This window comes from Bos indicus x Bos taurus, chromosome X, assembly GCF_003369695.1.
Source record: "Bos indicus x Bos taurus breed Angus x Brahman F1 hybrid chromosome X, Bos_hybrid_MaternalHap_v2.0, whole genome shotgun sequence".
NCBI classification, from domain to species: domain Eukaryota; kingdom Metazoa; phylum Chordata; class Mammalia; order Artiodactyla; family Bovidae; genus Bos; species Bos indicus x Bos taurus.
The window spans coordinates 142,743,183-142,765,942 of record NC_040105.1 but is presented as its reverse complement, the minus strand read 5'-3'; the positions used below and the strand labels follow the sequence as shown (position 1 = coordinate 142,765,942).

The 22,760-nt window shown below is 41.9% G+C and overlaps 2 long non-coding RNA genes across 2 annotated transcripts in view; both read left to right on the top strand.

The window, feature by feature from the left end:
* Nucleotides 1-22,760, top strand: part of LOC113887211 — a 90,096-nt gene that overhangs the window by 63,862 nt on the left and 3,474 nt on the right. The window lies entirely within an intron of this gene.
* On the top strand, nucleotides 13,302-17,085 carry LOC113887212. The gene is made up of 2 exons (XR_003509671.1): nucleotides 13,302-13,857; nucleotides 16,596-17,085. It is a non-coding gene; the product is annotated as an uncharacterized LOC113887212 (long non-coding RNA).

Here is a 22,760-nt window from a genome sequence, read left to right as displayed (position 1 = left end):
ACCATTTTCTTGACAGTTAATTAGAGATAGATATGTAATCAGACTATCACACAGAGCTGGTGGGAGGATTCAGTGGAAACTTACAAATATCCATCAGATATAAGTTACTGAGATACTATTATGAAAATGTAGATACCACAGGAAGAGAGACCACTTTCAGCCTTGCAATCTTGCATGTTATTGAATAATAAATGCCAGCTGCTCAGAGACTCCAAGAAATAGGTGTCAGGTGCACTGAAGATAAAGGATTCTTTTTAACAAATGAAGAAACCAAAGTTCAGAGAGGTTAAATCACTCCTCAGTTATTGAGCAGGAACTGTGCTAAAGCCAAATGTGAACTACTTCACTGCTTTGTTTTCAGAGCCTGAAAACCTAGTTGGATTCCTTTGGCAGGCCCTTTAAGAGGGAGAATTGGTGGGAATTTCAGGAATAGTGGAGAACTAATGAGGGCAGTATTTTGGAGGTTGGCAGCTGATCTCAGATACAGGTAGCTTAATCTTTTTGTGTGCCTTAATCCACTCTGACCCCTAGAACTAGAGGTTCATAGACCTCTAGTACGTATGACGGAGAAGGCAGTGGCAACCCACTCCAGTACTCTTGCCTGGAAAACCCCATGGATGGAGGAGCCTGGTGTGCTGCAGTCCATGGGGTTGCTAAGAGTCGGGCAGGACTGAATGACTTCGAGTTCACTTTTCCCTGTCATTCATTGGAGAAGGAAATGGCAACCCACTCCAGTGTTCTTGCCTGGAGAATCCCAGGGACAGGGGATCCTGGTGGGCAGCCGTCTATGGGGTCGCACAGTCGGACACGACTGAAGTGACTTAGCAGCAGCAGCAGTATGTATGAACTATGTATCACTCCTTTTGAGCCTCACTTGGAAGAAGGAACCGGCAGTTGATAACACTGAAAAGAGTGGCAATATCCTTTTAAATCAGTAAGTATTTCTGAAGTGAGGACTGGGCAGAGAGAAAGCAAGTGAAAGGAAAGCGAGCTGGCGTGGAGAAGATCTGCACTCCAGTGGATCAATGTGCAGAGTGGGAATTCAGGTCTATACAAGAGAGCGTGTCCATGGCACTAGTGGTGAGAGGGAGAAAGACAGAGACATCTTCATTATCTTCCAAAACAGAGTTGTACAGTTCTGGAAGACCTTCGGGCCACTCCATGAAGACACTGGTATAGATCCTCTTTCCATTCTCTCTGGCCTCTTTAGCCAACACTCAACATGAATATCATGAGAGGTTGCTGACTGTCTTTCTAGAAACATATTTAACCAGTTTCTTCATGCTATTTCAAAATCTGAAAGTAGAAATTCTAAACTTTATAACCATCTAAAAAGGAATTTAGGGCAATCTTATGACATTGTTGTGGAGGTTCCAGGCTTCCTCTTGTAATGCATGGAAGGTTTTAAAGCAACTGTTCTCTTTGACTAGCTCAAAAAATCCTCTTTCCTCCATCTCCTGTTTTTTAAGATTTTTTTTATGTAGACCATTTTTATAGTCTTCCTGAGCACCACAATGAAAAGCAGCCCCTGCTCACCACAACTAGAGAAAGCCTGAGCACAGCAATGAAAACCCAGTGCAACCAAAAATAAAAATAAATAAATTATCTTTTAAAAAAAGATTGGGAAAGTCCAGAGGAACTGGCAGTGAAAATATAAGCCAGTCATGGGTATATCATGACAATGGCAATAGCAAGTACAAAGACCCTAAGGTGGGCTTCACTGATGCATGTTTTCCAGATGTGGCCTCAGTGAGGACTCCACCACACTGAGAAACTGGTAGCATTAGCCCAAGGTTTCTTGGTGGCTCAGTCAGTAAAGAATCTGCCTGCAATATGGAAGACCTGGGTTCAGTCCCTGGGTTGGAAAGATCCCCTGGAGGAAGGCATGGCAACCCACTCCAGTATTCTTGCCTGGAGAATCCCCATGGACAGAGGAGCCTAGCAGGCTACAGTCCATAGGGTTGCAAAGAGTTGGACACAACTGAGCACAGCACACAATATTGCTTCTGTTTTATGTTCTTTGGGTTTTTTGGATGGAAGGCATGTGGGATCTTCACTCCCCATCTAGGGATTGAACCTGCACCTGCTGCACCACTGGGGAAGTCCCTCTCCATCTCCTTGAATCTAGTCTGCACATCTGAGAGAATTCTGATTATACTTTACATGACATTGGCATCTGCTCCTATCACTTCATGGCAAATAGAAGGGGAAAAGGTGGAAGCAGTGACAGATTTTGTTTTGTTGGGCTCCAATCACTGCAGACAGTGACTGCAGCCATGAAATTAAAGGATGCTTGCTCCCTTGGAAGGAAAGCTATGAGATAGCTAGACAAGGTATTAGAAAGCAGAGACATCACTTTGCTGACAAAAGTCCGTGTAGTCAAAGCTATGGTTTTTCCAGTAGTGTACAGATGTGAGAGTTGGGCCGTAAAGAAGGTTGAGTGCCAAAGAATTGATACTTTCGAATTGTGTTGCTGAAGACTCTTGAGAGTCCTTTGGACAACAAGATCAAACCAGTCAATCCTAAAGGAAATCAACCCTGAATATTCACTGGAAGGACTGATGCTGAAGCTGAAGCTCCAATACTTTGGCCACCTGATGTAAAGAACTGACTCATTGGAAAAGACCCTGATGCTGGGAAAGACTGAGGGTGGGAGGAGAATGGGACGACAGAGAATGAGATGGTTGGATGGCATCACCAACTCTATAGACATAAGTCTGAGTAAACTCCAGGAGTTGGTGATAGACATGGAGGCCTGGCGTGCTGCAGTCCATGGGGTCTCAAAAAGTAGGACACAACTTAGGGACTGAGCCACAACAACACTGGTGCACCATAACACTGGTGCCCAAGGGCCATTCCCATAGCAAAATCCCACCTTTTACACCTGTGTTAAATGAAGGGGTTGGTGGAAGTTCAAATCCATGTTAACATATGACTTTAATCGGAGACTGAAGATGACCCCTTGTTAATAATTTGGCATATGAATCATTTAAAAAACAAAACACTTTTGTTGTGGTGAAGATAGGTGCTAGAATTCACCCTCATCACCTCATCCTGAACGTACATTTTACATAAAATTACTCAGATTTTCTAACAAGTTTAATAGTATGCTGTTATAACATAATTGCAATATTATACCAGAAGTATTATCAATGCTAAGTACTCTCCAATTTAGAATACATGAATAAATTCTCTAAAACTCTTGGGAAGAGTATCCATTTTCCCAGCTAAATAATCTTTAAGTTCAAAAGGTAAAAGAAATATTTCTTCTTATATGGAAAATGGATATATATGGGAGTAGAGTTTTGATAAGCATTTGTGAATTCCCTGCTGGTAGATTTAAAAACCTCCTTGGCAAGCTCAGCTCAGTGCTCTTTGATGACTTAGAGGGGTGGGATGGGGGTGGGTAGGAGGGAGGCTGAAGAGGGAGGGGATATATGTATACTTATAGCTGATTCACGGTGTTGTATAGCAGAAACTAACACAACATTGTAAAGCAATTATCCCCTAATTAAAATTTTTTTAAAATGCCTCCTTGGTGACCTCATGGCAACTAGGGATACTATGCCCATTTCTACCTAGGGGCCAAAGTAGAGTGTCTGAAGAATTATGTATCCATTAAGGTAACATTAATTTTGTTGTTTCAACATACAGCATCCAAGGTCACCCTGGATGCTGATAACCAGCCAATAGGTGGGAAAAACAGAAAGAGTAGAGAAGGGAGGTGAGCTTTTTAGAGTGGCCTGAATGTCACCCACACCCCTTCTACCAGCATTCCATTGGCAAGGACTTGTCAGGAAGGCCCCACCTAAATGCAAAGGAAACTGAGAAATGGTAGTTCTTGTCTGTGGAGCCACTTCCCAGTCACATCTCAGGAATGATGGAAGGACAATATAGATATTTGGAGGCTACCTAAGTGACTTTGTCGAAGTTGTACTGTGGTAGTAACTAAGTTCTTACCTCAACTCCAAACTCTGCTTTGTAATGCCGGCAGTAAGGCACTACGAGCCACATTTCTGCTTTGTTGGCCAACTGTATGTTGTTGTTGTTGTTCAGTTGCTCAGTTGTGTCTGACTCTTTGAGACCTCATGGACGCCAGGCTTCCTTGTCAATCACTATCTCCCAGAGTTTGTTTAAATTCATGCCCATTGAGTCCATGATGCCATCCAACCATCTCATCCTCTGTCGCCCCCTTCTCCTCCTGCCCTCAATGTTTCCCAGCATCAGGGTCTTTTCAAATGAGTCAGCTCTTCACATCAGGTGGCCAAAGTATTGGAGCTTCAGCTTGAGCATCAGTCCTTCCAATGACTATTCAGGACTGATTCCCTCTAGGATGGACTGGATTGAATCTCCTTGCAGTCCAAGGGACTCTCAAGAGTCTTCTCCAACACCACAGTTCAAAAGCATTGATTCTTCAGCGCTCAGTCTTCTTTATGGTCCAACTCTCACATCCCTTCTTGACTACTGGAAAAACTGTAGCTTTGTTAGGTTCTGCCAATAGGGGGCAGTAGAAGGAGACCGCAGAGCTGGAGAAGGTAAAGACTTCCTGCCTATTTGCTTGCGGTGGATTTTCCTGTCTGTGGTTCCTGTACCACTGCAGCCTTGTGTGTTCACCCTGCAAACAGCAGTGCCTTCCTGTAGCGTCAGCTGAATCTGGTTGCAGTTTTTCCAACACTTGGAAGAATCTGCCTCATCATGTCTGCTCAGAGACACTACCAACAATCTGTCCCCCCTCTTCAGAAGTCTTGGTTCCAGCAACACAGGCACCTTCCTCCAAATTCAGACATCTTGGCATCAGTTGGCAAGTACCCCCTTTTCAGAAGCCTGAGGTTTAGCTCCAGGGAGCCCCTCTCCCAAGTTCTAGTAATTACAAACTCTTCTCTTCCCACACCCCTGAAGCTCCAGGGTGATAGCTGCTCCCTGCAGTTTTTACCTTTGTGGCACCTTAGAGGAACACTATCCAATAGAAAAATAATGTGAATGCTAGTTTTTAATTTTCTAGTGGCCACGTTAAAAAAGTTTTTTAAAATGGTGAAATTAATTTTAATGATGTATCGTGTATATCAATCTGATCTGCTTTCATTTCAGTATATGATCACTGTAAAATTATTAATGAGATATTTTTATATGAAGTTTTTGAAATCTGGTGTGTCTTTTATACTTACAGCACATTTCAATGTGGAGGACAAATTTCACCAGGAATATTTGATCTATACTTAGATTTCATAAAATTTACAGTTGAAAATATAGATTCACCAAATCAAGTTGTTCCAAACATAGGTCAAAGTTTTCTAATAATTTAATTGAGTATCAATTTGTAATTTTTATTTGGAAATAACTGTGCCTCTACTTAATTGTATTGTGCCAATTAATTGTCTTGTTTTGACAATGACTCTAATTATGGAAAATATTACTGATGAGGGACGCTAGATGGTCAGTATATGCAACCTCTCTGTAGTATTTTCTGTTTTTTTTTTTTTTTTTTTTTTGCAATTTCTTGTGAAGGCACAGTTGAGTTTTAAGAGTTCTTGACATATTCTGTATACAAATCCTTTGTTAGAGATGTGATTTACTAATATATTTTCCCAGTCCATAGCTTGTCTTTTTATCTTCCTAACAGGGTATTTCACAGAGCAAAGTTTTTCATTCTGAGGAAGTTCAATGTATTGATTTTTTTCCTTTTGTATATTGTGCTTTTAGTGTCATGTGTAAGAAGTCTTCGCCTAATGCTAGGTCATGAATATTTTCTGCTATGTTTTCTTCTAAAATTATATAATTTTATATTTAAATCTGTGACCCAGTTTGAGTCAATTTATATGTAAGGTATGAGGTTTAGGTCTAGTCTTCTTATTATATTTAATACCTTTGCCTATGGATGTCCATAAAAGAAAGATTGAAGCAGGAGGAAAAGGGGGTGACAGAAGATGAAATGGTTGGATGGCATCATTGACTCAATGGACACGAGTTTGAGTAAACTCTGGGAAGTCCCTGTAATACACCTTAAAATCAGGTAGTGTAAACCATCTGAATGTGTTCTTTCCTCAAAGTTGCTTTGACAGTTCTCAGTCATTTCCATTTACATATGAATTTTCAAATCAACTTGTCATTTTCTATAAAAGTTCCTATTGGGAATTTGAAAGGGATTGTATTAAATCTGTAAATCAATATGGGAAGAATTGTTGTCTGAACAATATTGAGTCTTCTGACCCATGAATAGGTATAAATCACTTTTTAGATTTTCTTTAGTTTCTCCCATCAAAGCTTTATCGTTTTCAGCATACAAGTTTTGTACATCTTTTCTTGCCCAAATGCTTTGACCAAAACCTTTCAGTTCAGTTCAGTTCAGTCGCTCAGTCGTGTCCGGCTGTTTGCGACCCCATGAATCGCAGCATGCTAGACCTCCCTGTCCATCACCAACTCCCAGAGTTCACTGAGACTCACGTCCATCGAGTCAGTGATGCCATCCAGCCATCTCATCCTCTGTCGTCCCCTTCTCCTCCTGCCCCCAATCCCTCCCAGCATCAGAGATTTTTCCAATGAGTCAACTCTTCGCATGAGGTGGCCAAAGTACTGGAGTTTCAGCTTTAGCCTCATTCCTTCCAAAGAAATCCCAGGGCTGATCTCCTTCAGAATGGACTGGTTGGATCTCCTTGCAGTCCAAGGGACTCTCAAGAGTCTTCTCCAACAGTTCAAAAGCATCAATTCTTCGGCGCTCAGCCTTCTTCACAGTCCAACTCTCACATCCATACATGACCACAGGAAAAACCATAGCCTTGACTAGATGGACCTTTGTTGGCAAAGTAATGTCTCTGCTTTTTAATATGCTGTTTAAGTTGGTCATAACTTTTCTTCCAAGGAGTAAGCGTCTTTTAATTTCATGCCTGCAGTCACCATCTGCAATGATTTGGGGGCCCAAAAAAATAAAGTCTGACACTGTTTCCACTGTTCCCCCATCTATTTCCCATGAAGTGATGGGACCAGATGACATGATCTTCCTTTTCTGAATGTTGAGCTTTAAGCCAATTTTTTCACTCTCCTCTTTCACCTTCATCAAGAGGCTTTTGAGTTCCTCTTCACTTTCTGCCGTAAGGGTGGTGTCATCTGCATATCTGAGGTTATTGATATTTCTCCCAGCAATCTTGATTCCAGCTTGTGCTTCTTCCAGCCCAGCATGTCTCATGATGTGCTCTGCATATCAGTTAAATAAACAGGGTGACAATATACAGCCTTGACGTACTCCTTTTCCTATTTGGAACCAGAACCTTTAGTCAGTGCTAATATAAACAGTGAGAATGGACATCTTGATTTATTACTGATCTTCTTATAGAGGAAGAACTCAGTCTTTCAACATTAAGTATGATGTTAGGTATAGGTTCTTCATAGATGCTCTTTATCAGGTTGATGAAGTTCCTTTCTATTGCTAGCTTGCTGAGAGTTATTATCAGTAATGGATGAAAGAGCTGAGAAATGGAGGCTTTAGACCTCACCCTACCTTAGTCAGAGTTGTTCTGTTTTATGTTTTAAGTGTGGATTTTCTCTGTGAAATGTGTTTACAAAATGAATTCAACTCCTAGTAAGAGAAAAATGTTTGAATAACACTACCTTATACAATAGGCAAATGTATTAGTCAGGCAAATTCTATTAGTCCAGAAAAATAGAACCAATAAGATAGATAGATATGTGTGTGTGTATAATATAATATAATGAAGAATTGGTTCACAATATTATGGAAGTAAGAAGTCACAAGATCTGCTGTCTGCAAACTGGAGGCTCAGGAAAGCCAGTGGTATAATTCTTAGAAAATGGATGAAGTCCAGTCCAAGTCCGAAGGCCTGAGAACCAGGGAAGCCAGTGCTGTAAATCTCAGTACAAGGGCAGAAGATCAATGTCCCAGCTCAGGCAAGCGTACAAGAAGCAAAAGGGATGAATGTCTCCTTCTACCTGGTGTTCTATTCAGGCCCTTGATGGATTTGATGATGCCCACATTGGGGAGGGCAGTCTACTTTCCTGAGTCCACCAATTCAAATGTTAATCTCATCCAGAAACACCCTCATAGACACACCCCAAAATGATGTTTAATCTGAGTACCCCTTAGGTCAGTCAAGTTTACACATAAATTAAATCATCACAGTAAGTTATTGGAAAATTGAATATAGATTTTTAAAATTTCAGGATGCTAGGGGCTGGTGCACAGGGATGACCCAGAGGGATGGTACGGGGAGGGAGGTGGGAGGGGGGTTCAGGATGGGGAACACGTGTACACCCGTGGTGGATTCATGTTGATGTATGGCAAAACCAATACAATATTGTAAAGTAATTAGCCTCCAGTTTAAATAAATTTATATTTAAAAATAATAATACATTTTCCAATGAACTAGGAACACATAGGGAAATCTTTTGAAAGACTATTCCTACATCCTTTGTAAAATCTAAAGGATTCTGAGGCCATGCTTGAAAATGCAGGTTCTGGGAATTCCCTGGTGATCCAGTGGTTAGGACTGTGTACTTTCACTGCCTAAGGCATGGGTTCAGTCCTGGGTTGGGGAACTAAGATCTTGCAAGAAGTGTGGTACGGCCAAAACAAACAAACAAAAGCCAACAAAAAACCCCACTGATTCTCAGCCTCTTAAGTAGAGTTCTAAGACTGAGAGGGAACTTTCCAGAGAAGATTGCTCTCACCTTCCACCCCCAGGAATGGTAGTGCTAGAGAGAAGATGTGGCAAGTCTAGAGAAGACATCTCTCACTGTTCTATATCTTACCAACAAGACAGAAGTTCTGCACAGCCTTGGAGTCCCTTGGGATCACAGACTGCTTGAGGGCAGGAACTGTATTACGTTCTTTTCTGTAGCTCCTCCAGCTGTCTCTCACAGTTCTTTAAACATCTCATGTGCTCAATGGATAAATGGTACATGAGCAAATACTTTTTTCCATCCTACCATCTCTTGCCCCTTCGTTTTTGAGCTCACTGGGCCCAGCTCCAGACAGACCTGTGAAACAGATCAAGTTTGCCTCTGGTGCCCTTTGCTGAGCAGGTGGTCCTGTCTCCTGAGTGCCCATTGTGTCCTCTGACTCACCATGGTTTCACTCTCAAATCCCAGAAAGGCCTGTTCTTCCTAGGCAGCATCGCATACCTCACCTGAGCTTCCTCATTATGTGTTCCTTATCTTGCATTCTTCAAAGGTTTCACAAAATTAGGGTTAGGCCACCTGGCCAATGAGCATTACAGAGAAGAGAGCCTTCAAACTCTTGCCTCAACATGCAACTTGGGTATCCATAGTACTTTCCTCCATCTCTCATCTTCTTTAAGCACTGAGCCCACCCATGGTGAGCAGTACTTACCCACCTCCTAAGCCCCCTTTTCTCTCTCTGAGGACAGTTTTGTGTGATCCTGGGGTTGTTTGTTTTTTAAGGTCAGGTAAGCCTCAAGAATAGAGCAAGCCCTGCTTGGATCAGTGTATCTTTGTTATTTGTTGGGAAAATAAGGTATTCATCATACTGAATGACACTGTCTTTAATTAAAATGACCTGTGATCACAATGTATTGATTACTTTTCCTCTGAAATTCATAAACTGACTTTGAAAACAATTCCAAAGAAGGAATTACAAAAGGTTTTGAGCAATAGAAGCTTCCCAGGGCAGTATCTTTGAAAGACTAGTTCATTTATATGTTTAAGTTAAAAATGTGTTTAGAGAAAACTCAAATATTTCTCTTAAAAATTATTGAACATCTACTCTAGGGAACAGAGTGTGCTATTTAGAGGTTAAGAGCATTACTCTGGAGCTGGACTGCTTGGGTTCTAATCCTGTGTCTGTACCTAAGTTACCTGTATAGTCTTGGACAAGTTACTCAACCTGTTGTTTCCTCATTTGTAAAATCAGGATAGTCCTTCCCATGTAGGGTCACTGTGACAAATCAGTTGAGTTAATCACATAAAGTGCTTAGAATGCAGGACCTGGTACATAGTAAGGGCTTATTTTCTTGGGCTCCAAAATCACTGCAGATGGTGACTGCAGCCACAAAATTAAAAGACACTGGCTCCTTCGAAGAAAAGCTATGACAAACCTAGACAGCATATTAAAAAGCAGAGACATCACTTTGACGACAAAAGTCTGTCTAGTTAAAGCTATGGTTTTTCCAGTAGTCAGTCACGTATGGATGTGAGAGTTGGACCATAAAGAAGGCTGAGCACTGAAGAATCAATGCTTTCGAATTGTAGTGTTGGAGAAGACTCTTGAGAGTCCCTTGGACTACAAGGAGATCAAACCAGTGAATCCTAAAGGAAATCAACCCTGAATATTCATTGGAAGGACTGATGCTGAAGCTGAAGGTCCAATACTTTGGCCACCTGATGCGAAGGACTGACTCATTGGAAAAGATTCTGATGCTGGGAAAGATGGAGGGCAAGAAGAGCAGTGGGTGACAGAGGATAAGATGGTTGGATGGCATCATCAACTCAATGGACATGAGTTTGAGCAGACTCTGGGAGATAGTGATGGACAAAGGAGCCTGGCGTGCTGCAGTCCATGGGGTCACAAAGAGTTGGACACAACTTAGCGGCTGAACAACAACACATAGTAAGGGCATCATATTATGATTATTATCATCATAACAATGTTTGAGGCATTGTGTTAGAAAACACTTAAGGTAATACTTAAAAGGCATATCCCTACCTTCAGGAAGTTCACAGTCTAATAGGAAATACGATGTATAATTTGTCATCATAAAATCTGATGGGTGCTCTCAGAAATGCCAATGGTCATGATGGGAGGAGCAGCTGACACGAAGAGGGCTCTAGTAGGGAGAACATCTCAGTACAGTTCTATAAAGCACCAAACACCCTCCACTTCATTCAGAACATTGTGTCCTGAGAATAGGAGTGTCAGTACAACCAGATGCTTGATATTCATAGTAGTGATGAGAACAGAAGGACCTGAGAGTAGAGATCACACTTTTTACTAAAATGCTTCCCCCTTTAAAAAAAAAAAAAAAAGAATGGTTTGCAGTGTCAGTCCCTGTGAAAGTATTTAGTGCTCGTCCCTTCACTCCGAATAGAAACCTGTCTGGACAGAGAATTCATAGACTCTATCATCAATATGTCTCTCTGTTTCCAGTTCCCGTTTCAAAAACTGACATACAGTATTGCTCTGATCCTGAAAGAATTGAATAATCTGGAAGAATTTGCCATTTTACCCAGAGAGTTTAGTGATTTACTCTGGATTAGAATTGCATCAAAATTTAAGAATAGTAACATTAAATAATGAGATAATTTACACTTGAGGAGTGCATTGTTTCATTACTGTATCATTTTTTATGGTGCAGAAATTAGTTTTTTCAATTAAAATATTGGTTGCCTTTTTTTTAAGCCAGAGTTTCCCCCTCTCAGAAATAGTTATGAAGATGACAATTTGTGTTGCAATCAGTTATTTTGTATGATTCATGAAGAAACACTTTAAAAATAACTTTGTAATAAAGATGGAAAACTGTTTCTTCACGATTGTGATTCATCATAATTATTTTTGAACATTTGGTAAATCCTATTTCTGGGAATTTTAAGAAGTGCTTGAAAACTCTCTCAAAGCCTGCTTAAGGCTCTCATTTATGAATTCTGCAGAAGCTTCACTTTGTGAAGAAATGGGCTTGAGGTCGTAAGCATAGTATGAGACAGTGTGGTTAGATGTTTCTGCCCTCTCCTCATCTTTTCAGTTTCTCTTCTGAGAATTGGAAAGTCAAAGGATTATTTGGGGGAATTAAAGTAATTGCAAAGAAAAAGAGCACAGGCCTGAAACCTTTCCAAAATGGCATGTTCTGTGCTTCTGGGCCCAAGGGGCAAGCAGTGGGTGGGGTATGTACTGAAAGGTTTCTCTTTCACAAGAGAGAAAGGTGAGATTTCCATACCAATTCTTAAGAGAACTGTGATGGAGCCACAGATGTGTTTTCTTAAGAAAGGGAGAGAGAATATGGCAGTCGTAACTGGAGCCTCCACATGCTATAATTGGCGTTTGTTCCAGATTTGCTTGGTTGCACTGAATTTCCTGCTTAAAGTTTGTAATTACTATTTGGAGAATGGGCAACATACCATTCCAAGTTGTACAGAATGAGCATACAGCTGTCATCTTCATTTTCCTCCAAAGGCTATTTCCTCCAAACAGTTGGTCCTAAAGTGAAGGATTTTATTCTGCTCTGTGGCTCATAGAGTAGAGCAATCATAAAGTGTATTGATGTTGGCCAGAAAAATCTGCATTCTGAGCATGTGTGTGATTAACACCCTTATTGGATACAAACGATGCCAAGAGTTTCCAACCTTACCTGGAACTTCCTAAGGGTAGTGAAAATGAATTTTTCACCAACTATGGCTGCTTTAATTCCTGGTGCACTACTTTTTTAATTTATCTTATTTATTTTTGCCTGTGGTGGATCTTTGTTGCTGCCTGGGCTTTCTCTAATTGCAAGGAGTGGGGGCTTCTCTTATTGCGGAGCACAGGCTCTAGGGCCCTCGGGCTTCAGTAGTTGCAGCACATGGGCTCAGTAATTGCAGCTCCTGGGCTCTAGAGCATGGGCTCAATAGTTGCAACAGTAGACTTAAATGCTCTGCTGTATGTGGGATGTTCCCAGATCAGGGATCAAACCCTTGTCTCCTGCACACCGGCAGATGGATTCTTTACCACTGAGCCACCAGGAAAGCTATATTGCTTTTATTTTTTTTTAATCTATTTAACTATAGTTGATCAATAATATTGTATTAGTTTCAGGTGTATAGCTTCAGATTCTTTTTCATTATAGGTTATTATAAGATATTTAATATAGTTCTCTGTGCTATACAGCGAATCCTGTTGTTTATTTTACGTACGTTAATGTGTATCTATTAGTTCCATACTAATTTATCCCTCCCCTACTCTTTCCCCTTTGGTAACCGTAAGTTTGTTTTCTATGTCTTTGAGTCTGTTTCTGTCCTGTAAATAAGTTGATTTGTTTTTTTTTTTACATTCCACATATGTATTTGTCTTTCTCTGCCTGACTTATTTCACTTAGTATGATATGTGTATGGAAGTATTTCATTTTTCTTGTGGTTGAGTTATATTCCATTATACATATGTGTGTGTGTATATACACATATATACCACATCTTCTTTATCTGTTCACCTGTCGATGAACACTAAGGTGTCCATGTCTTTACTATTGTAAATGGTGCTGCAGTGAACACTGAGGTTCATGTATCTTTTTGAATTAGAGTCTTCATCTTTTCCAGACATATGCCCAGGAGTGGGATTGCTAGATATGGTAGTTCTATTTTTAGTTTTTAAAGAGACCTCCAGACTGTTTTCCATAGTGGCTGTACCAGTTTACATTCTCACAGTGTAGAAGGGTTTCCCTTTCTCTATACCCTCTCTAGCACTTATTATTTATAGGCTTTTTGATAATAGCCATTCTGACCAGTGTGAGGTGCTACCTCATAGTTTTGATATTCATTTTCTCTAATAATTAGCAATGTTAAGCATCTTTTCATGTGCGTCTTGGCCATCTGTATGTTGTCTTTAGAGAAATCTCTAATTAGGTTGGATTTCGTGACTTTATTCTGATGTAGAGAATGTGGCAAAATAATGGGATGGCACTTCTGTGATTAGGTTACAGAGGATTGTGACTGCCATCCCACTGGTACCCTCTTTTGCCCTCTTACTTTAATGAAGCTTGATGCCATATCTCCACGTGCTGTATGGGGAGACCCACATCCAGAGACTCAAGGAAGCCTGTGGCCAACAGCTTATGAGGAACTGAATCCTTTGTCCAACAGTGTATGAAAAACGGAATCCTGCGAACAACCATGTGACTGAACTTGGAAGCAGATCCTTCCCTTCAGGTGAAGCAGCATCCCTGGCCAGTGCCTTGATTGCAGGCTTGTGAGAGGCCCTGAAGCAGATGACCTAGCTAAGCCATGCCTGGATTCCTGAAAGTGTGTTTTAAGCAGCTAAGTTTTGGGAGTAATTGGTTATACTACATACTAACTAATACACCTTCCAGGAGATAGCCACTGTCCTAAGTGTGCTATCATCCTCATGTGTGTTAGTCACTCAGTTGTGTCTGACTCTCTATGACCCCATGGGATGCAGCCTGCCAGGCTCCTCTGTCCATGGGATTTCCCAAGCAAGAATACTAGAGGGGGTTGCCATTTCCTTCTCCAGGGTATCTTCCTGACCCAGGGATTGAACTTAGGTCTCCTGCATTGCAGGCAGATTCTTTACCATCTGAGCCACCAGGGAAAATTGTAACATTCCCATGCTGCTACTGCTGCTAAGTCGCTTCAGTCGTGTCCGACTCTGTGCGACCCCATAGACGGCAGCCCACCAGGCTCCCCCATCCCTGGGATTCTCCAGGCAAGAACACTGGAGTGGGTTGCCATTTCCTTCTCCAGTGCATGAAAGTGAAAAGTGAAAGTGAAGTCGCTCAGTCGTGTCCGACTCTTAGTGACCCCATGGACTGCAGCCTACCAGGCTCCTCCACCCATGGGATTTTCCAGGCAAGAGTACTGGAGTGGGGTGCCATTGCCTTCTCCAAACATTCCCATACATGTGTTTATATATATGCTACATTTGTATGTATCATTTCTATGTATACCTGTACACACATTATATATATATATATATGCATATATATATACACATTACTATATATATAGTATGTATATACATGTAATACAATTACTTTTACAATTAAGAACATGTAATACATTTACCATATAGATATATGTGTATATATATATTGTTGTTCAGTCACTCAGTCATGTCCGACTCTTTGCAACCCTGTGGACTGCAGCATGCCAGGCTTCACTGTTCTTCATCTCTCAGAGTTTGCTCAAACTCATGTCCATTGATTTGGTGATGCCATCCAACCATCTCATCCTCTGTTGTCCACTTCTCCTCCTGCCCTCAATCTTTCCCAGCATCAGGGTCTTTTCCACTGAGTTGGCTCTTTGCATCAGTGACCAAAGTATTGGTGCTTCAGCTTCAGTATTAGCCCTTTCAGTGAATATTCAGAGTTACAGTATTACCCTTATACCAAAACCAAAGATATCACAAGGAAAGAAAATTATAGATTATTATCTTTTATGACTATAGGTACAAAAATCCTCAACAAAATGCTAGCAAACTGAATCTAACAACATATAAAAGAGTTATGGAGAAGGAAATGGCAACCCACTCCAGTACTCTTGCCTGGAAAATCCCATGGACTGAGGAGCCTGGTAGGCTACAGTCCATGGGGTTGCAAAGAGTCGGACACGACTGAGTGACTTCACTTCACTTCACTTCACTTATGCACTATGAAAAGTGGGATTTATCCTAGGAATATACAGTTGGTTTAACATCTGAAAATAAATTAATGTAGTATATTGTAATGATTGAATAAAAAAGAATCACATGATCATCTCAATAGATTAAAAAAAAAAGAATTTGACAAAATCCAATAGCCTTTTATGATAGAAACACTCAACAAACTAGAGATAGAAAAGAACTTCCTCACCTTGACAAAGGACTTCTATGACCCACAGCTAATCTACTTAATGGTGAAAGTATAGGTGCTTTATACCCTTACACTTAGAAACAAAACAATGTCTGCAGCTCAACAATTTAATGGAATTCTATCCAGAGAAAGTAGGTGGGAAAAAAGAAATAAAAGGCAGCCGCATTGGAAAGGGAAAAGTAACATTATCTCTATTTGCAGATGACATGATCTTGTATGTAGAAAATCTCAAGGAATCTGCAAAGAAAACAAAACACCTACTATAAGTAATTAAAAAGTTCAGCATGATTGCAGAATACAGGATCAATATACAATAATCAATTGTGTGTCTGTATACTTACAATGAACAATCCAAGAAGATTACAAATTTAATTTACAGTAGCATCAAAAAGAATGAAATATTTAGGAATAAAGCTAAGAGAAGGAATATACAACTTATACTCTGAAAATTACAAGACTACTGAAATAAATTATTTGGGAACACATTCTATGCTCATGGATTGGAAGACAATATTATTAAGATGGCAGTTCTTTCCAAATTGATCTATGGATTTGATGCAATCTATATAAGAATCTCAGCTGGCTTCTCTTTAGCAAATGGCAAGCTGATTTTAAAATTCACAAGGAATTGCACGTGGCCCAGAATAGTCAAAGGAATCTTGAAAACGAAGAACAGGGAGGGGACATATGAATACCTATGGCTGATTCATGTTGATGTTTGGCAGAAACCAACACAATTCTGTAAAGTGTTTATCCTTCAATTAAAAAAAAAAAATCCAACAATCTCTTCCAAGAATTGAAGAATATCTTCCTTCCAAGAGAAAGGAAAATATATGCCCACAAAAAACCTTGTGTATAGCAGCATTATTCATAATAACCAAAAGGTAGGTATGTGTGTGTGTGCTCAATAGTTCAGTCCTCTCCGACTCTTTGTGACCTCATAGACTGTAGCCTGCCAGGCTCCTCTGTCCATGGAATTTTCCAAGCGAGAACACTGGAGTGGGTTGTCATATCCTACTCCAGGGGATCCTACTGACCCAGGGATTGAACCTGTGTCTCTTGCGTCTCCTTCATTGGCAGGTGGATTCTTTACTACTGGTGCCATCTGGGAAGCCCCAAATCCAAATGTCCATTAACTGATGAAGGCATAAAGTGCTATATCCATACGATGGAATATTGTTTGGCCATAAAAGGAACAAAGTGCTTACTGATACAGGCTACAACATGGATGCATCTTGTAAGACATTATACTGAGTCGAAGAAGCCAGTTACAAAAGACCACATATTATATGATTCCATTTATTTGAAATGTCCAGAATAAGGAAGTCTATAGACAGAAAGTAGATTGGTAGTTGCTTAGGGCTGGAGGGAATAGGGAATAGAAAACTAAAGGCTATGAGATATCTTTCTGAGGTGATGAAAATGTTCTAACATTAGTGATGATCACACATGTTGGTGAATAGACTAAAAACCATTGAATTGTATAATTGAAATGGATGAATGTGAATTATAATTAATTATAATGTTTATGGATATGAATTATATCTCAATAAAGTTGTTTTAAAAATAAGCTAGTCATTCATAGGGCTCATCTCATTTGCTTTCCATCTCTCTAGGATCACTGTTCTTTGTTGCCTAATATATAGTGTCTTGAAAATTGTTGCTTCATATTGTCTGGATTTTTTTCTTTTGGTTGTTTCATGCAGGAGGGCATGTACAAATTCTACTGTGCTGTCTTAGCTAGATGTAGCAATATCCCTATTTTTTAAGTGAGGAAACTGAGGCCAAAAGCAGCTAACTGGCTTACCAAAGTTCATACTAGTGGCAGAATCGGGTCTATAACCAGGATTTCCTGATCTCTCAATCTGAAGTTGAAACAGGATTGTTTCTCACCTCTGCAGCTTCTAGGGCAACTTGAGAGCTGAAGGTTAGTTACCTAGTCCAAGTGAATGTCTGGGCCTTGTGGATCCCTAAAACGTACGATCAGATCTCTGCCTTCCCTTCAATCAGCAAGTATTTACTGCACACCTGTGTGCATTTTCCACAGTTTATTGTGATCCACACAGTCAAAGGCTTTGGCATAGTCAATAAAGCAGAAATAGATGTTTTTCTGGAACTCTCTTGCTTTTTCGATGATCCATCAGATGTCAGCAATTTGATCTCTGGTTCCTCTGCCTTTTCTAAAACCAGCTTAAACATCTGGAAGTTCACGGTTCACATATTGCTGAAGCCTGGCTTGGAGAATTTTAAGCATCACTTTATTAGCATGTGAGATGAGTGCAATTGTGCAGTAGTTTGAGCATTCTTTGGCATTGCCTTTCTTTGGGACTGAAATGAAAGCGGACCTTTTCCAGTCCTGTGGCCACTGCTGAGTTTTCCAAATTTGCTGGCATATTGAGTGCAGGACTTTCACAGCATCATCTTTCAGGATTTGAAGTAGCTCAACTGGAATTCCATCACCTCCACTAGCAACAGTTAGCAACAGAAGCAACAGTTAGAACTGGACATGGAACAACAGACTGGTTCCAAATAGGAAAAGGAGTACCTCGAGGCTGTATATTGTCACCCTGCTTATTTGACATATGCAGAGTACATCATGAGAAACACTGGGCTGGAAGAAGCACAAGCTGGAATCAAGATTGCCAAGAGAAATATCAATAACCTCAGATATGCAGATGACACCACCCTTATGGCAGAAAGTGAAGAACTAAAGAGCCTCTTGATGAAAGTGAAAGAGGAGAGTGAAAAAGTTGGCTTAAAGCTCAACATTCAGAAGACTAAGATCATGGCACCTGGTCCCATCACTTCATGGGAAATAGATGGGGAAACAGTGGAAACAGTGTCAGACTTTATTTTTCTGGGCTCCAAAATCACTGCAGATGGTGATTGCAGCCATGAAATTAAAAGATGCTTACTCCTCGGAAGGAAAGTTATGACCAACCTAAACAGCATATTAAAAAGCAGAGACATCACTTTGCAACAAAGGTCCGTCTAGTCAAAGCTATGGTTTTTCCAGTAGTCATGTATGGATGTGAGAGTTGGACTATAAAGAAAGCTGAGTGCCAAAGAATTTATGCTTTTGAACTGTGGTGCTGGAGAAGACTCTTGAGAGTCCCTTGAACTGCAAGGAGATCCAACCAGTCCATCCTAAAGTAGATCAGTCCTGGGTGTTCATTGGAAGGACTGATGTTGAAGCTAAAACTCCAATACTTTGGCTACCTGATGCGAAGAGCTGACTCATTTGAAAATACCCTGATGCTGAGAAAGATTGAGGGCAGGAGCAGAGGGGGACAACAGAGGATGAGATGGTTGGATGGCATCACCGACTTGATGGACATGGGTTTGAATAGACTCCGGGAGTTGGTGATGGACAGGGAGGCCTGGTGTGCTGCGATTCATGGGGTCGCAAAGAGTCGGACACGACTGAGCGACTGAACTGAACTGACTGTGTGCATTACATTTTGGGAGACATTCCTGGGCACAGAAAAGCAGGGACTACCATCTCTGACTCACCAAGAGGTTCACCATCTCTTTGGGAGAAAAGGCCGTACGTGAAACATCTCTATGATTCAAACACATTTACCTATAATATAACGAATGACTCACTCAACTGTGCAGCCAGGAGAGGTAGGAGGAGTCACTGTGTGAGGGCTTTTCTCAGGGAAGTCTTCCAAGAGGATGGAGAACTTGAGTTTCAGAAGAAGGTAGCATCCCCTGACTGAGCGAGGCCAGAAAGGCAGGATGTTGTGTTAAAGTGCACATGACGTCTCAGAGTCTCCTTGGCTATAATAAAAGCCTGAGTCTTGGGGTGGGGGAAGGAAGGGGATGTTATTATAGGAAAACAAGTGTCTTCTCAGGTCATGAAAAGCTGGTTTGTCCACTTGAAGTTACAGGACAAATGTTCCAGACCCTAGCTATTCAGCCATTCTCTAAGCATCTACTGAGCACTTACTATTTACTGGGAGTTGTGCTGGGGGCTGGAGATTGACAGATGTCCAGGATTTGTGACTTGCCCTAATTCATGGTCTAGAGGGGAAGACACTTGGACTTCAATGACAGATTTCCTTAAAGGAAGGTGCTAGCTTTCCCCACCCCACTCCCTGTTGGTCAACAGAAGTGGCCACATCCTTTCCTTTGCATATCCATCATCAGGGTTGGGAGAGGAGAAACGAGGGAAGGACCAGGGTCACAACAGCTGGAAGAGGTCTCTACTTCCTGGCGGGCATGGCAGGGCACACTCCCTGATCAGTCCTGAGCTCTGCTTTACAGCCCGGCCCCAAACTCAACCCTCCAGGAAGTCTTCTCTTCTGTATCTGCTCCCCTTGCGACCCCCACAGGCTCTCCTGATTGCACTGAGATGTATGGACACTGTTTGGCTCCCCTGGAAAAGCACAGGCCCTTTAGGGGGACGGTCCAGACATTCTTCAAGTTTGCGACACCCCCCATGGGGTCTGCACAGGTAGGTGTCTGTTGACTGAATCACGGGGCTTTTGAATCCGTCTCACTGTCAGTGGTGCTTCTCTTCTACCTGCCCAGGCCTGGCTGTCTCCAGAGGGTCTTCCTGCCCTCTTCCCATCTCGCTTTGGCTCCTCTGCAAAGCCTCCTGGGAGGTTTCCACACCTGTGGCCAGGTGTGATGCTCGTGCTGCTGTGGTGGTGGGTACGACGAGGGCCTGCGCCCCCAGGTGAAGCCCCAACCCCACGGCCACAGGGAGTGACTTGTGCTGTCACTGGCCTCCTAGACCACGTGTCACGGCCAGACCGGGCTGTGGGTGCTCACCGAAGAGAAGCACACACACAGGGGTGCCATCTCCTTAGGAGAGACGAAAGCCCTGAGGTAAAGAGCACAGGGTGCTGAGTCCCAGCCCCTCCTCTGTTCACGGAAGCCGCGGGAGGGCAGGGAACCAGCAGGCCTGCGGGAGTCTCTGGACTCGACCTGGCCTGCACATCTCAAGGGGGTCACTGCCCAGGCCTGTGGCCTGGAGCCTACCCCCACCCCTGGGAGTGGGGTGGAGTGTCAGGGCTCCATCCTTCCTGCTGAGCAGAAGTTCGGCCCTGCGGGGCCCTGCTCCTGGCTGAGTTGTCACTGCCAATGGCCCCTTTTCACTCACAGCCTCCCCTAGCTTGTGGGGTTTGAAGCAAGAATAATTGTGTCATCTCACTGTCTAGGTGGAGAGGGTCCCGCCATTCATAGACACTGCTCCTCCCCCATCTCCTCCATGCCTCAGGATAGGCATATTGCCTGGTGGGCTTTTTCCATAAACTGTAAATTCACCTCTTCATTTTCCCTCTTCCTGCTGGCTTTATAACAAAGAATTGCACTTCCCCCAACCAAAAAAAAAAGTCTTAGCCAGTACAAGTGTCTGAGAGAGAACCAAACATTCCCATACATCTTGGTCGGCAGTTTAAGTCTGATAACACCGTGCTCAGCAACTACAGAACAGGGACATATGCCCTGCTGAGCAAACAGTTGGGTTTCAAGGCAAATCCCTAATATCTATGAGCATCTTATGGAGTCAGAAACCCACTTGACCCAACATTCATGACAGAGTGGTTTTTCACAATTTAAAGGAATATTTGTTTAAAGAGATTCCAAAGTTATTGAATCTGAGTGACTATGCATTTGCTTGTTCTCTTCCCCTGGGTTTTCAGATAGGTGTTTGTAGAAAGAAAGTGACTCATTCTATCCCATAGCTAATTTGTGGCTAAGCCTAGGACTTGGGCTCACTCTTTCTGAGTCCAGGACTCTTCATCTGAGCCTCCCTGGGATTTGGTCAGGGTTTGCTTCCAGGTTGAGGTTTAAACACTAAGTGGAATGGAAGGAAAAGAAAATGTCTTGAAGCTCAGAGGTGTGAAGGCTTAGGACATTGACAACCAATTAAAAACTCAGATAAAATGCCTCTAAGAGGATTATATGCTGCAGAGCAGTCAGTGGGGAAACAGGACTTGAGTTCCTGCAAGGGGATTTATACATAAAGATCTAGGGACTCGTCTAACAGCATATTTGGGAGGAGTGAACAGGAGATGTCAGGGTGGAAAGTCAGAGTCCTGATAAGATACTTTCTGGCTCTGGGACCTGGTACAAATTATTTCACCTTCTTCAGCCTCTGCTGCTCATCTCAAATGAAGGAATGATGCTAATACCAGAGTTATTCCCAGTCAATTGAGGTCATCCCATCAGTCCCTACATCTGCTCCATGTTATCCTAAATGTCTTTTGAACCCCCCACTTCTCTCTGCCCTTGTGGTTCCTTCTTTAGTTCATCTTTCTACCTGGTCTGCCCCAGGCTGCATCCTTTACATTCTGCTCTACACACTGCAGCCAAAGAGATCTATCTTTCTAAAACTCAAAGCCAGTTACATGGTGAATCTGCTTAAAACCCTTCAATAGCTTCTTATTACTCTCAGGATAAGACCCAAATCCTGGCCCTGGTCTACAAGGCCCTTCATTTTTTGGCACCTGTCTATCTCTCCAGGCTTATCTCACACTGCTCCTCTCTCTTAAGTTCCAGGCTCAAGCCACAATAAACTAGTAGCTGTTCCCCAATGAGGCAGCCTCTCTCACCTCCAGCCTTTGCATAGCTTTTACTTCTAGCTAGAACACTCAGCCCGCTCCAGCACCCTGTCCTCCCCCTAACCCTGTAGTCCTGTGGAATCCAGTATCCATTCCACCCACCTGGGAAGTCCTCTCCCAGTCTGACCTGCTCCTTCTCTGTGCTCCCCAGCATCCCATGCTTCTGACTCCTTGGCACTCATGGCCCTGATTGAAATGACCTTTTGCCTTGTTTTCTCCGACTCAGCTCTGCAGGATTGTGACTTATCATCATTATGTTTCCAGCAAAGACAAGTTGAATGAACGATGTATGTTGAAATGATTCATAAACTACAACTTGCTACACCAGTGTTAATAAGTATTATGTAATATTACAGTGTTCAGGTTGGTTAATATTGTTGGCCTACTCACCCATTTTATAATAACTAATATCAGATTTCAGTTACATCATCCTGGTCCCTTATTATGCCCAATACTAATAAAGGTTACCATTTATTGAGCAGCTAATCTAGGCTAGATTCTGTGGTGAGATTTTAGATGTGATTGCATTTATTCCTGATTATATTAGGTTGGCCAGAAAGTTCATTCAGGTTTTTACAGAAAAACTCAAATGAACTTTCTGGCTAATCCAATAGCAAGCTAGGTGCTATTATAAACATTATTCCCATTTTTCAGATGAAAAAAGTAAGGCAAG